Source organism: Peromyscus eremicus, chromosome 16_21 (assembly GCF_949786415.1).
Source record: "Peromyscus eremicus chromosome 16_21, PerEre_H2_v1, whole genome shotgun sequence".
NCBI classification, from domain to species: Eukaryota; Metazoa; Chordata; class Mammalia; order Rodentia; family Cricetidae; genus Peromyscus; species Peromyscus eremicus.
The window spans coordinates 53,292,727-53,305,862 of record NC_081432.1 but is presented as its reverse complement, the minus strand read 5'-3'; positions in this window follow the sequence as shown (position 1 = coordinate 53,305,862).

Below are 13,136 nucleotides of genomic sequence, written 5' to 3'. Positions count from 1 at the left end.
GAATAGGAAAAAGAGTCTCCTTTTAAAACACTTATGCCTAAGTATATGGAAATAGCCAAAAATAGATTATATAGATATGTATTAGCTAGTTACCAACTCCTCAAGAAAAATATCCATTCAGAATCCCTGCTTGGCTCTGTATATGACAGTTATACTGTTTTATAGGTCTTCAGACCACACTGTCACTTACAGTTCGGGTTGCTCTTTTATATGTGTTTCCCCTGAATTGAAACATTCTCTCCTAGAAGCAAAAGGGAACATCACTATACTCAGGAAGCTCATAAAACTCTCAAGGCTCAAAAAACTCAGAAAGTTACAAGACCCATGGAAGCCATCGCCAGGAGTATGACAAGCAGCAAGCAATTTCTGGGGGAGAGGACACTCTTCATTGGAGCTGCCTACCTGTTGGGCAGGGAGCTCCAGGGATGTAGCTTTTGTGAGTCATCACCCATGCTGCAGTGGGCTTGTGGTGCCTACCTTTGAGTCATTCATGCCACTGTATGTTCAGTAAACAATTGCTTCACCACCTGGTGCACTTTTCCATCTCTCTAGGAATTCACCTAGCCGTAGTGAACACTAGGCGATCAGAAAGGACATTAGAACCGACTGTAAGTAGTACTGAAAAGCAAATGTGTGTTTTGAAATTGCCATAGTTATTATTGACATTACTGGTAGTGGTTGAGTATCATATAAAAATGCACAACCTCTATTTACAAGTCAAAAATAATGCCTCAACATAAAGATCACTGTATAAATCTGTTTTCTAGAACTCAATGCTATTATATGAATATGAATATGAATAAAATAGTGTTTCTAATTTTAGTATACTGACATTTTATGTCCTAAAACTTCTCTGAATGAAGATCTACGGAAGAATGGACTCAGTTTAGTTTGAACTCATTTAAATGTTATTGATTACCTTGAAAATCATGAGTTACCCATAAATCTTTCGAATCTCTCTGTACCTTCTGTATTCATTGGTTTCTGCACAGCTGTAGATATCTCAGTCCATTTTGTGTTGCTCTAACAGAATACTTGAGATGGAATTCTTGTAAAGTAGGGGATTGTTTATTTTAATTGTAAAAGCCAGGAATTCTAAGTAGGCCTATGTCTAATGATGACCTTCTGGCTGTTTTATCCCATTGTGAAAGATGGAAGGGCAAACGAGTATGTGCAGCCATTACTGCAGAAGGGGCAGAATTCATCCTTCTCTCAGAAATTCATTAATCTGGTAACTAGCCCTCTCCATTATTATTTGACTTGAATCCATTCACGAAGGCAGGTAGAACTATTATGACCTAATCACCTAGGGTTGTTGTTTATCTATCTATCTATCTATCTATCTATCTATCTATCTATCTATCTATCAGTTAGACTTTTCCTATTTTGGCCAATGTGGTCTCATACTCATGAACTCATATCTCCTTACCCTCTTGAGTTACTAGGAATCCTAGCACATATAACCACAGTGGAGTTTCTAAGCATTGCTTAAATATACCATCTCTCAGTATTGTTTCACCCAAGAATGAATTTTAGGGGATACACTTAAGCCATAACATCAACTTAATATGTAGTGTAGGTACACCAAAGATTTTATATATTAAGATACAAACATAGCTAGACAAAAAATTTTTAATTTGGTTTGGACATTAAAATTAAGCTTCCATTATTTTAATTACATAAATAGGATAATTATATAATTTTTGTTTAATAATCTCAGAGGATAAATTGCAAAACATATATCATAGCAGGCTGGAAATACAGTTTTCTGTTAGACTGCTTATCTAACAGTCATGAGACTTTGGCCTCAACCCACAGGACTGCAAAACAAACAAGAAGTAAATACATAGTATGAAGAGGGAAAGGTTAAGTTTCAAGAGTAAGAGCCACTATTTTAGGCATGGGCATAATTTTTATTTGTGTACATGTGGCATTGACTCATATGCCTTTGATATCAGATATGGCTATATAGCCAATGGCTTATGTCTCAAAGCTTTATTTGTTTCTCATGTTGTCCTTCAACAGTTTTCATGCTGTCCATCAGAGCTGCCATACCATACTGTAATACTAGAGAGAATCCTCTGACACCCCATGAATGAGCCATGGTTCCTTTCCAACTAGGCTAAATTGTGGCTCATTACGGAAACACAGCCAAAGCTAAGGAGAGGGAAAAATCAGCTAATACACCATAAAGATTGATTACTCTTGACCAACTCTGATGCTGCATATAAAATTCTGGATGATTGGTTTTCACTTTGCTCTTTCAGGCAAAAACAGAAGTTGCAGAAATTCACTATTATTTTTTCTGCTACAGTTTGTGCATTGTATTAGTTAAGGAAGTTATAAAGTGAGGAAGCTTGGTTCAGCTGTCTCTGTAGATTTCCTCATCATGATCTTGACCCCCCACCCTGTTCATGTCATCCCTCTTCCTTCTCGTGCATGAAATCGGACTAGACCCTCTGCAAACAGGAGACAATTGTGTAACTGGGTCTGTTTGAGGGGCCCCTGGTAGTGTAATCAGGATCTATCCCTGGTACATGAGCTGACTTTCTGGATCCCATTACCTAGGGTTAGATGCCTTGCTCACCCCTAATAAAGTAGGGAGGGGCTTGGTCCTACCTCAACTGAATGTACTAGGCTTAGCTGTTCCCACATGGGAGAACTTACCCTGTTGGGGGAGGGGAAGGGGGAAGAGCAGGAGGAGGGATGAGAAGAGGATCTGTGGTTGGTATGTAAAATGAATTAAAAAAGTAAAGCGAGGAAGCTGAGGCATACTTCATTTTCTGGATGAGATTATATAAGTTTTCAAGGTTCTTGTGTTGGGTTATATAATCAAAGGCACATGGTGGCTCAGGCCCTCATGGAAATTGAATCTTACTGAATTTCATTGAATTTTCTATGACAGTACTTCCATTATTTATCTTAATTAGTGTATGAAAGTTACTTATTGAATAATTCCTTTTTTCATATTAATAATCTTAATGATCTTATAATTAGAGATGTGGTGTGTCTATATAAGTAGTTTCAAGTTATTAAAGAGAAAACTATGATCATTGCCCCATGGCACAATTAAGGACCGATAGAAGATTAGTTGGTAACTGACTTTGGTTGATTTTAATAAATTTCCAAGTATTATGGTCACTGTTGTGAAGGAAGTCACTTCTGCAAGCTGGGTCATTTCCATTGCACCTCCCTTGAGTGGAAGATGGATTATACATCCCCAATCTTATGGCTGAGGAAGGGTGGTACAGTTTCAAAAAAGAAATTTTTGCTAGGCAGGCTGTAGGTGCACTGACTTGAAAGGCCAGCCACAGTCTTTTAATTTCTCATGTTAGACTATAAAATTCTGTCAGTTTTTTTTTCTGGTTTCTTTGTCATATCCAAAAACACAAAGCAATAAGTGGTGTAAATGCATAATAGAAGGCACTGGGGTGGCGGGCTGCAGAATGCTCTCCTTTGACAATGAACAGAGCGCATGTTCTTCCTGAGGTAGAAATAGCTGTAATGATAGGATGGATTTTTTCCTGTTGCAACAGTTGTTTTGACTCATTCTGAGGAAAAGTACCTAGTGTTTAATTTAATCTGATATTTACATTCACATACATTCATGGATTCTTGCTTGCAAATGTGAAATGAATATAAATGCATCACGTTTGCTAAAAAAATAAAATAAAATAAAATATATTCACAGATGAACAGGAGTTCATGGTAAGACTTTCCATTATGTACCAAGTGACCACATGCCCTGAGTGGTCTGGGACACCCTTGGCTTATGCTTACTATCCAGTGTTACAATAGCTAGAACTCCTTTCACTCCTGAAAGTTTTGCAGTCTGGCCAAGACAAATAAACTTCTGTAAATGCTAATGTTTAATCCATGTTTACGGCTGCAGTGTTCACAGTAGTAAGGAAGTGGGAGCAGCCGGGCTGTCCACCATCACACGGATATGTACTGACAATGAGATCAACAAAATTACCGTGGATTTTATTCATCTGTAAGGGACAATTAAATCATGAATTTTTTAGGAATATGGGTGAAACTGGAAAGTACTACAATAGCAAGTAACTTAGAAAGACGAGAATCATATGTTCTTTCTCATCTTCAGATCTCTTTCCTCTTTGTGAGAATGGGTATATGCTATGAAATTAGAAAGGGGAACAGAGGAGGAAAAAAAGATAGTGGGGAAAGTAGAGGAGACATGAAGGAAGAAAGGATGGAAGTTCACAAGGGGGTGAGTCAACGGAATGGAGAGAAAGGGGAAGAAGAGAATCAGTGAAGATAAAATTTGATTAAAATGTGATAATAAAGCTTAATATGGCATATACTAATTAAAATAAACATATACTGATAAAAATAAAATATAGTCTTTAAAATTGCTATAAACATCAAAACTTTAAAACCTACAAAGTAAAAATTTGGCCCATTATGTTATTATCTGTGAACATCTTAAAATTTTCAGCAATCTACCTCCATCTTATATTAGTATGAATCATCAGGAAGTTTTCGTAGACTTACATTTTATTCAGTTTTCAGTCAGGTAACCAGAAGACTGTGACAAGTAATATAGAGATCAGAATTGTTACACTGTGAAAAATGAAAAATCGTGAAAATGCAACCAAACAAGTTGGAGCAGGCCCATAGTCCCAGCTACAAATGGGGCTGAGGCAGAAGAATCACAAGTTTAAGGCCTGCCTGGACTGAAGAACAAGGTTAAGGCCAACCTGAACAACTTAGGAAGACCCTATCTAAAAGTAAAAATTTCAAATGCAAAATAAAAAACAACAAAAGACTGGATTCATGATTCAGTCCTTGGTATAATCCCCAAGAGTGCAATAAAAAAATAGATAGATAGATAGATAGATAGATAGATAGATAGATAGATAGATAATGTTTTGAATGGTGACGATGCTTTGAAAAATTATCTACAATACTTGAAGTGATAAAACATGAGTCATTTTGGTTTCAGCGCAGAATTCTACCAGATCTTCAAAGAAGAGTTAATACCAATACCCTCTAAATTGTTCCACACAATAGAAACAGAAGGAACATTACCAAACTCCTTCTATGAGGCTACAATTACCCTGATTCCTAAACCAAACAAGGATACAACAAAGAAAGAGAACTACAAACCGATCTCTCTCATGAACATTGATGCAAAAATACTCAATAAAATACTGGCAAACAGACTCCAAGAACACATCAAAACAATTATCCACCATAATCAAGTAGGCTTCATCCCAGGGATTCAAGGGTAGTTCAACATACGAAAGTTCATCAATGTAATACACCATATAAACAAACTCAAAGAAAAAAAACCACATGATCATCTCTCTAAATGCACAAAAGGCATTTGACAAAATCCAGCACCCCTTCATGATAAAGGTCTTAGAGCAATCAGGCATACAGGGAACATACCTAAACATAATAAAGGCAATTTACAGCAAGTCAACAGCCAATATCAAATTAAATGGAGAGAAACTCAAAGCAATTCCACTAAAATCAGGAACGAGGCAAGGCTGTCCGCTCTCCCCATACTTATTCAATATAGTACTTGAAGTTCTAGCCAGAGCAATAAGACAACATAAGGAGATTAAGGGGATACAAATTGGGAAAAAAAGAAGTCAAGCTTTCCCTATTTGCAGATGACATGATAGTATACTTGAGTGACCCCAAAGATTCCACCAAGGAACTGATACAGCTTATAAATACCTTCAGCAATATAGCAGGATACAAGATCAACTCAAAAAAATCAGTAGCCCTCCTATATATAATTGACAAACAGGCTGAGAAGGAAATCAGAGATACATCACCCTTTACAATAGCCACAAATAACATAAAATACCTTGAGGTAACACTAACCAAGCAAGTAAAGGACCTATATGACAACAACTTTAAGTCCCTGAAAAAAGAAATTGAAGAAGATGTCAGAAAATGGAAAGATCTCCCATGCTCATGGATAGGCAGGACTAACATAGTAAAAATGGCAATCTTACCAAAAGCAATCTACAGATTCAATGCAATCCCCATCAAAATACCAACGCAATTCTTCACAGACCTGGAAAGAATAATACTCAACTTCATATGGAAAAACAAAAACCCAGGATAGCCAAAAGAATCCTGTACAATAAAACAACCTCTGGAGGCATCACGATCCCTGACCTCAAGCTCTACTATAGAGCTACAGTAATAAAAATAGCTTGATACTGGCATAAAAACCGACATGTGGACCAATGGAATCGAATTGAAGACCCTGACATTAATCTGCACACCTATGAACATATAATTTTTGACAAAGAAGCCAAAAGTGTACAATGGAAAAAAGAAAGCATCTTCAACAAATGGTGTTGGCATAACTGGATATCAATATGTAGAAGGCTGCAAATAGACCCATATCTATCACAGTACACAAAACTTAAGTCCAAGTGGATCAAGGACCTCAACATAAATCCAGCTACTCTGAACCTGCTAGAAGAGAAAGTAGGAAGTAGTCTTGAATGCATTGGCATAGGAGATCACTTCCTAAATATAACACTAGTAGCACAGACACTGAGAGAAACAATCAATCAATGGGACCTCTTGAAACTGAGAAGCTTTTGTAGAGCAAAGGATATGGTCAACAAGGTAAAGCGACAGCCTACAGAATGGGAAAAGGTCTTAACCAACCCCACATCTGACAGAGGACTGATATCCAGAATATATAAGGAACTCAAGAAATTAGACATCAAAATGCCCAACAGTCCAATTAAGAAATGGGCTATAGAACTAAACAGAGAATTCTCAACAGAGGAAACTCAAATGGCTGAAAAACATTTAAGGAATTGCTCAGCATCCCTAATCATCAGGGAAATGCAAATCAAAACAACTCTGAGATACCACCTTATGCCTGTCAGAATGGCTAAGATCAAAAACACTGAAGACACCTTATGCTGGAGAGGATGTAGAGCTAGGGGAACTCTCCTCCACTGCTGGTGGGAATGCAAGCTTGTACAACCACTTCACAAATCAATATGGCGCTTTCTTAGAAAATTAGGAATCAATCTCCCCCAAGATCCAGCTATACCACTCTTGGGCATATATATCCAAGGAATGCTCAATCATACCACAAGAGCACTTGTTCAGCTATGTTCATATCAGCATTGTTTGTAATAGCCAGAACCTGGAAACAACCTAGATGCCCTTCAACTGAAGAATGGCTAAACAAAATGTGGTACATATGCACAATGGAATACTACTCAGCAGAGAAAAACAATGACATCATGAGGTTTGCAGGCAAATGGATGGATCTAGAAAAAATCATCCTGAGTGAGGTAACCCAGACTCAGAAAGACAAACATGGTATGTACTCACTCATGGGAGGATACTAGATATGGAACAAGGATGACTGGACTGCTACTCACATCACCAGGGAGGCTACCTGAAAAACAGGACCCCAAGAAAGACATGGGGATCACCCAACGACAGAGAAATGGATGAGATCTTCATGAACAGCCTGGACATAAGTGGGGGAAATGAAGGATGAGGGTTGAGGGAAAGAGAGCTTGGGGGAGCAGGAGATCCCAGCTGGATCAAGAACAGAGAGGGAGAACAAGGAATAGGAGACCATGATAAATGAAGACCACATGAGAATAGGAAGAAGCAAAGTGCTAGAGAGGCCCACAGAAATCCACAAAGATACCCCACAATAGACTGCTGGCAATGGTTGAGAGACAGCCTGAACTGACCCACTCTGGTGATGGGATGGCCAAACACCCTAATTGTCATGCTAGAAACCCCATCCAATGACTGAGGGATCTGGATGCAGAGATCCATGGCTAGGCCCCGGGTGGAGCTCCAGGAGTCCAATTAGCAAGAAAGAGGAGGGTTTATATGAGCGAGAATTGTTGAGACCAAGGTTGGATAAAGCACAGGGACAAATAGCCAAATGAATGGAAACACATGAACCATGAACCAATGGCTGAGGGGCCCCCAACTGGATCAGGCCCTCTGAATGGGTGAGACAGTTGATTGGCCTGATCTGTTTGGGAGGCATCCAGGCAGTGGGACCGGGTCCTGTGCTCACTGCATGAGTTGGCTGTTTGAAACCTGGGGCTTATGCAGGGTCGCTTGGCTCGGCCTGGGAGGAGAGGACTGGCCCTGCCTGGACTGAGTCTATCAGGTTGATCTCAGTCTTTGGGGGAGGCTTTGCCCTGGAAGAGGTGGGAATCGGGGGTGGGCTGGGAAGAAGGTGAGGGGGGCGGGAGGGGTGAGAAGAAGGGAATCCGTGGCTGATATGTAGAACTGAATGGTATTGTAAAATTAAATTAAATTAAATTTAAAAAAAACACAAACCATGAGGCATTTTATGGCCAACCAATTCCACTGCTAGCCAAGAGAGAGGAAAATGATGAATACCTTTTTAAAATATGGTACTACTTATAATAGTCAAAAGTAAAGTAATAGCCAAAATAGGTAAATAAAAAATGTAGTATATCCATGCAATGGAACAGTGTTCTCATGAAATAAATGCAGTACTGATTCATACTACAGCATGCAGAAACCTTGAAACCATTGGTATAAGGTCTCACTATGTAACCCCAGCTGGCCTGGAACTTGCTACATAGATCACAAGTGCCTCAACCAGCTCCACACCTCTCTCTCCAGAGCCAGAATTAAAGGCATGAGTTACCATGCTGGTCTGTATCCCTCTTTTATATGCATAAATACTGATACAAGGACCAATCCTAGAGAAGAGACTTAAACTGTAATGCTGTTTTCTCTTCTGATGTTCACTTTCTTAAAAAGCATTACAGTTTAAGGTGTGGAGTTGGTTAAAGCCAGTGTGATCTTATGTAACAAGTTCCAGGCCTGCTAGGGTTACAGAGTGAGACCTCACCCTAATAACGATGATGATAATGATGATGATGATGGTGGTGGTGGTGGTGGTGGTGGCAGTGGTGGTGGCGGTGGTAGGGTTATATGTATGTAAGAGAAATATTTGAATATATGCAGGTAACAAAAATGAGGCAATTCCTTTAGTCAATGTAATTTTACTTTATTATCTTACTAATTTTTTTTCAAGATGGAATCTTGCTGTTACGCAGAATTATCTCAAATTCCTGGGCTCAAGAAATGTTCCTGCATCTATCTTCTGAGTACCTGAGACGACAGCTACATGGAGCTGCACTCAATACCTTTGGTGAAGTTACATGACAATTAACTATAGAGCAAAATATCAAAGAATCTATAAGGACATATATTTTATATATTATATCCTTTAAATTATTTAAGCTGTTCTCTTATGCCATGTGCATTTGTATATCATTAACAGGTCTTCCTGTTGTTTCTGAAACAATGTATGCACAACACTAAAATAATATCAAACAAGACAGATGTTCTCTGATAGGTAAAGCCTCGTTGACAATTTAAGAGTTTATAAGTAAGAATCTGAGTAAAGCAAAGCTGTGGGGGCCCACCGAGACTCCATAGTGTGGCCTCATTCCATCTTGACTCAAGGTCAGAGAGTCTGAGCTTGTTTTGCCCCACAACACTGCATAACAGGATGTTTTGGCCAAAGGCATGGTTACTAGGTGTCTTATACTTCAAGGCCTAATTATAGAATGTTTTGCCATAAGGCGTGGCTAATAGATGTTTTGAGAATTAAGGAAGTGTTTACACTTGTCTGTACTTTGTATTTTGAACCATGGTGTCCATGCCTCTCCTCTTGCTGGTGTATAAAAAGCCCATGAGGAAGAAACTCGGGGAGACTGTGGTCTTGACTCAGAGCCTTCCTGAACCTATTCTGTGCTCTGTCTTTTTCTTTTACGTCTACATCTCTATTTTTCATATCTATTATTCTCAATCCACACTCCTCTATACCAAGGACTGTCCGAAGGTCAGGCTGAACTTAGCACAAAGCTGCTTTACTCTGTGTCCTGGACTTAACCCAACTGAGTCCTCAGTAGTTTGCAAATTATTTCACATGTGAAGATTCAGTCGACTATATATTCTAAAAGAAATAATTAATCTGACAATATATCTGGGTTTTCTGCTCTCGGAGGTGGGAATAGGTTATAAACATGTCAATTAAGGAAAGGGGAAAAACAAAATGTTTACCTTCCGAATTATTTCCTGCTGGATAGTAGTGTAAATAATTTTTCAGTTTAGCATCTGATAGTGATGTTCTACCAAAAAAAAAAAAAAAAAAGGCATTTCCTCCACCATGGAAAACTGTTTCAACAATTTCTTAAAATGTTAAACATAAATTTATTAGATGACTTAGCAATTCTGCTCTAGGGTTCTAGGCAACAGAAATGCACATATATGTTCATGTAAGTAATCATAGCTACATTGTTTATAATATCAAAAACTGAAGTAAGCTAAATTCCTGTCAATGGGCAAATGGATAAATAAATATGGTTCATCTATACAATGAAATAGTATTAAGCAATATAAAGGAATAAAGTACTGACTCATGCTGTGCCATAGATGAATCCTGAAATCATGATGTTAAGTGAAAGAAGTATCCCCAAATGCCACATATTACACAGTTGATATATATGAAATGTATAGAAGATCAACTCCATAAAAATAGAAAATAGAACAGTTGATTGATGTTGGTTATTTAGCAGCGCTCTTACCCTGCGAGGAAACGTCACGAAACATGACAGAATCCACTAACAAGAATTTTATTAAGATAAGACAAAGAGACAGAGGTGCACAGGCCTGCAGAAAGACAAGTGAGTAAAGATGGAGCTGGGAATCATGGCGCCGGCTTATAAAGGCTGGGCCGCGCCTGTGCACACAGGCCCATGTGGCTATTCCATGCATGTGTGTAGATCACACGGTTGCACTGCACACTTTACAGAACCACACAAAGCCACAGGGGCCTGGTCATGCAAGACGTTTTGACCTGGAAATGGCTAGGCAGAAGTGACTAGGTCCGCCGAGTATGCACAACCATGCACAACCTAGGGGGCGTGTTGTGAATCCCTATCAATTGGCACTGGAGTTGGGAGTCTGAATAATAACAGTAAATATCAGGTTTCATAGGTTGGTAATGGTCATACAACTGAATAAATTTATTAAGATCACTGAAGTACAGACTTAAAACAAGAAAACAATATCATGTGCAGTGTTCTGATGAAGATGATAAAAACAAATCAGTTACTACATTAAAAAAATAGAGAAAATTAGATTCAGCAAAAAAGTTGTTGATAAAATTTAGGATGTAAGGAATATTTTTTAACATTTTTTCCCTATTAAACACATTTAAAGCAACTGAAAACATTCTGCATTGGTTGAGATTTAGTAGGATGTTCTACTAACACACCTCAAAATCTCAGTGGTTTAACACGCCAATGTTTGTATCCCACTCATACTAAAAAAGCCACAGACGTCATCAGCAGTTGTTGGGGAAAACCAAAGAGTACTATCTCATCACAGTTCTTAAAAGCCACTAGGGCTGAAGAGGTGGCTCAGTGGTTAAGAAAATTTGCTGCTGTTGCAGAGGACCCAGATTCAGTTCCCAGCATCCATATAGCAATTCACAACATTCCATTATTCTAGTTCCAGGGGACCTGATGCCTTCTGATCTCCACAGGTATGAGGCGTGTACATGACACATCTACATGTATTCAGGCAAACACTCAGATACAAAATAATAATAATAAATTATTATAGGAAAGATGTAGAGCCAAGTTCCAGGATACTAGGAAAATGACCCTTGCAAGCATGAGGACCTGCATTCAAAACCTTAGGATTCATGTGAAGTCAGTGTAGGAGTGAGCATCTGTAATTCCAGTGTTCCTGTTGTGAGACTAGAGGCATAAACATGAAAATTCCAAGACAGTTGGGGGTTATCCAGCCTAGGGTATGTGAAAGCAAACCAAAACCAGTAACACATCATACATCTTTACACACACACACACACACACACACACACACACACACACAACATAGCACAGCACATATACATGCACAGAGAGAGACAGACACAGAGAGAGAAACAGAGAGGCTTTTTTTAAAAAAAGAACTTTTTTTAGACTTATTTTATTGTTTGTATATAAATATTTTGCCTGAAATCATGTATGTGTACTGTGTGTGGCTGGTACCCTCAGAGTCAGAAGATAGCATTGGATGCCCTGGAACTGGAGTAATTGATGGTTATGAGCCACCATGTGGATACAGGAAATTGAACCCGGGTCCTCTGCAAGAACAGCAAATGTTCTAAGCTACATGCAGACTTTTTAAGCCGGTTTCACAGAAGACTTAATGAATGTTTCCAAGATTTCCACAGTTAGAAGAGGAAGACTAATCTGAGAATTTCTTCCTGTAAGGGGATACACATCACTGCTGCTCACATCTCATTGGTAAAAGTAAGTAATAGGGTCACTGCTAATTTTATTATATGCTGGGGAAATACAGCACAATTTATATTGCAATTGTGTATATCAGAGGAAAAAAATACAGCTCTTGAAACTATTCCAAGGTGACGAAACTTAATCCTTCTATTTCATTAGATGTGTGTTTTGTGGGTGATGCATATGGGCGCAGGGTGCGTGTATGGGAGTGGTTTTTGTGAGTGGCCTTTATGCCACAGTGTGCATACAGTGGTCAGAGGACAACCTTGAGCATTGCTCCTCAACTTCTATCTTGTTCAAGAGGGTAAGATAGCCCAGAACTCACTAACGAGAAACATAATTGGTGAAGAAAAGTAGGCATGACCGTATTGGAAGACAAAAAAGCAAAATACATAGTTTAAAGGTTCACACTTCAGATGAAAACCATGGTTAGGTCACAGGTATTAAAGATTTAAAGCAATTTTTTATTATAGACTCACATTTTAAGGCTTCAACTTTATGCTTGAGTAGTTGTTAAGACTTTAATGGACAGAAATTCTACAATATTAATGGGAAGAAGGCTGCTAGAGTGGCATGCTTTTGCCCACCCAGTCTGTGCTCTCCTCACGTGTAAAACTCAGAGCTGAAAAAGTAGCAGTGAATTCAAGAATTTTGTTGACGCATCAAAAACTATTGGATGAAATATTCAGTCTTAAGCAATCATCTCTCCCTCTCTCTAAAATTTCATATGGCATCCTGTTTTCTTTTCTTAACCATCTGATAATGAGGATAAGCTTTTCATAAGAACAACTTAAGAGG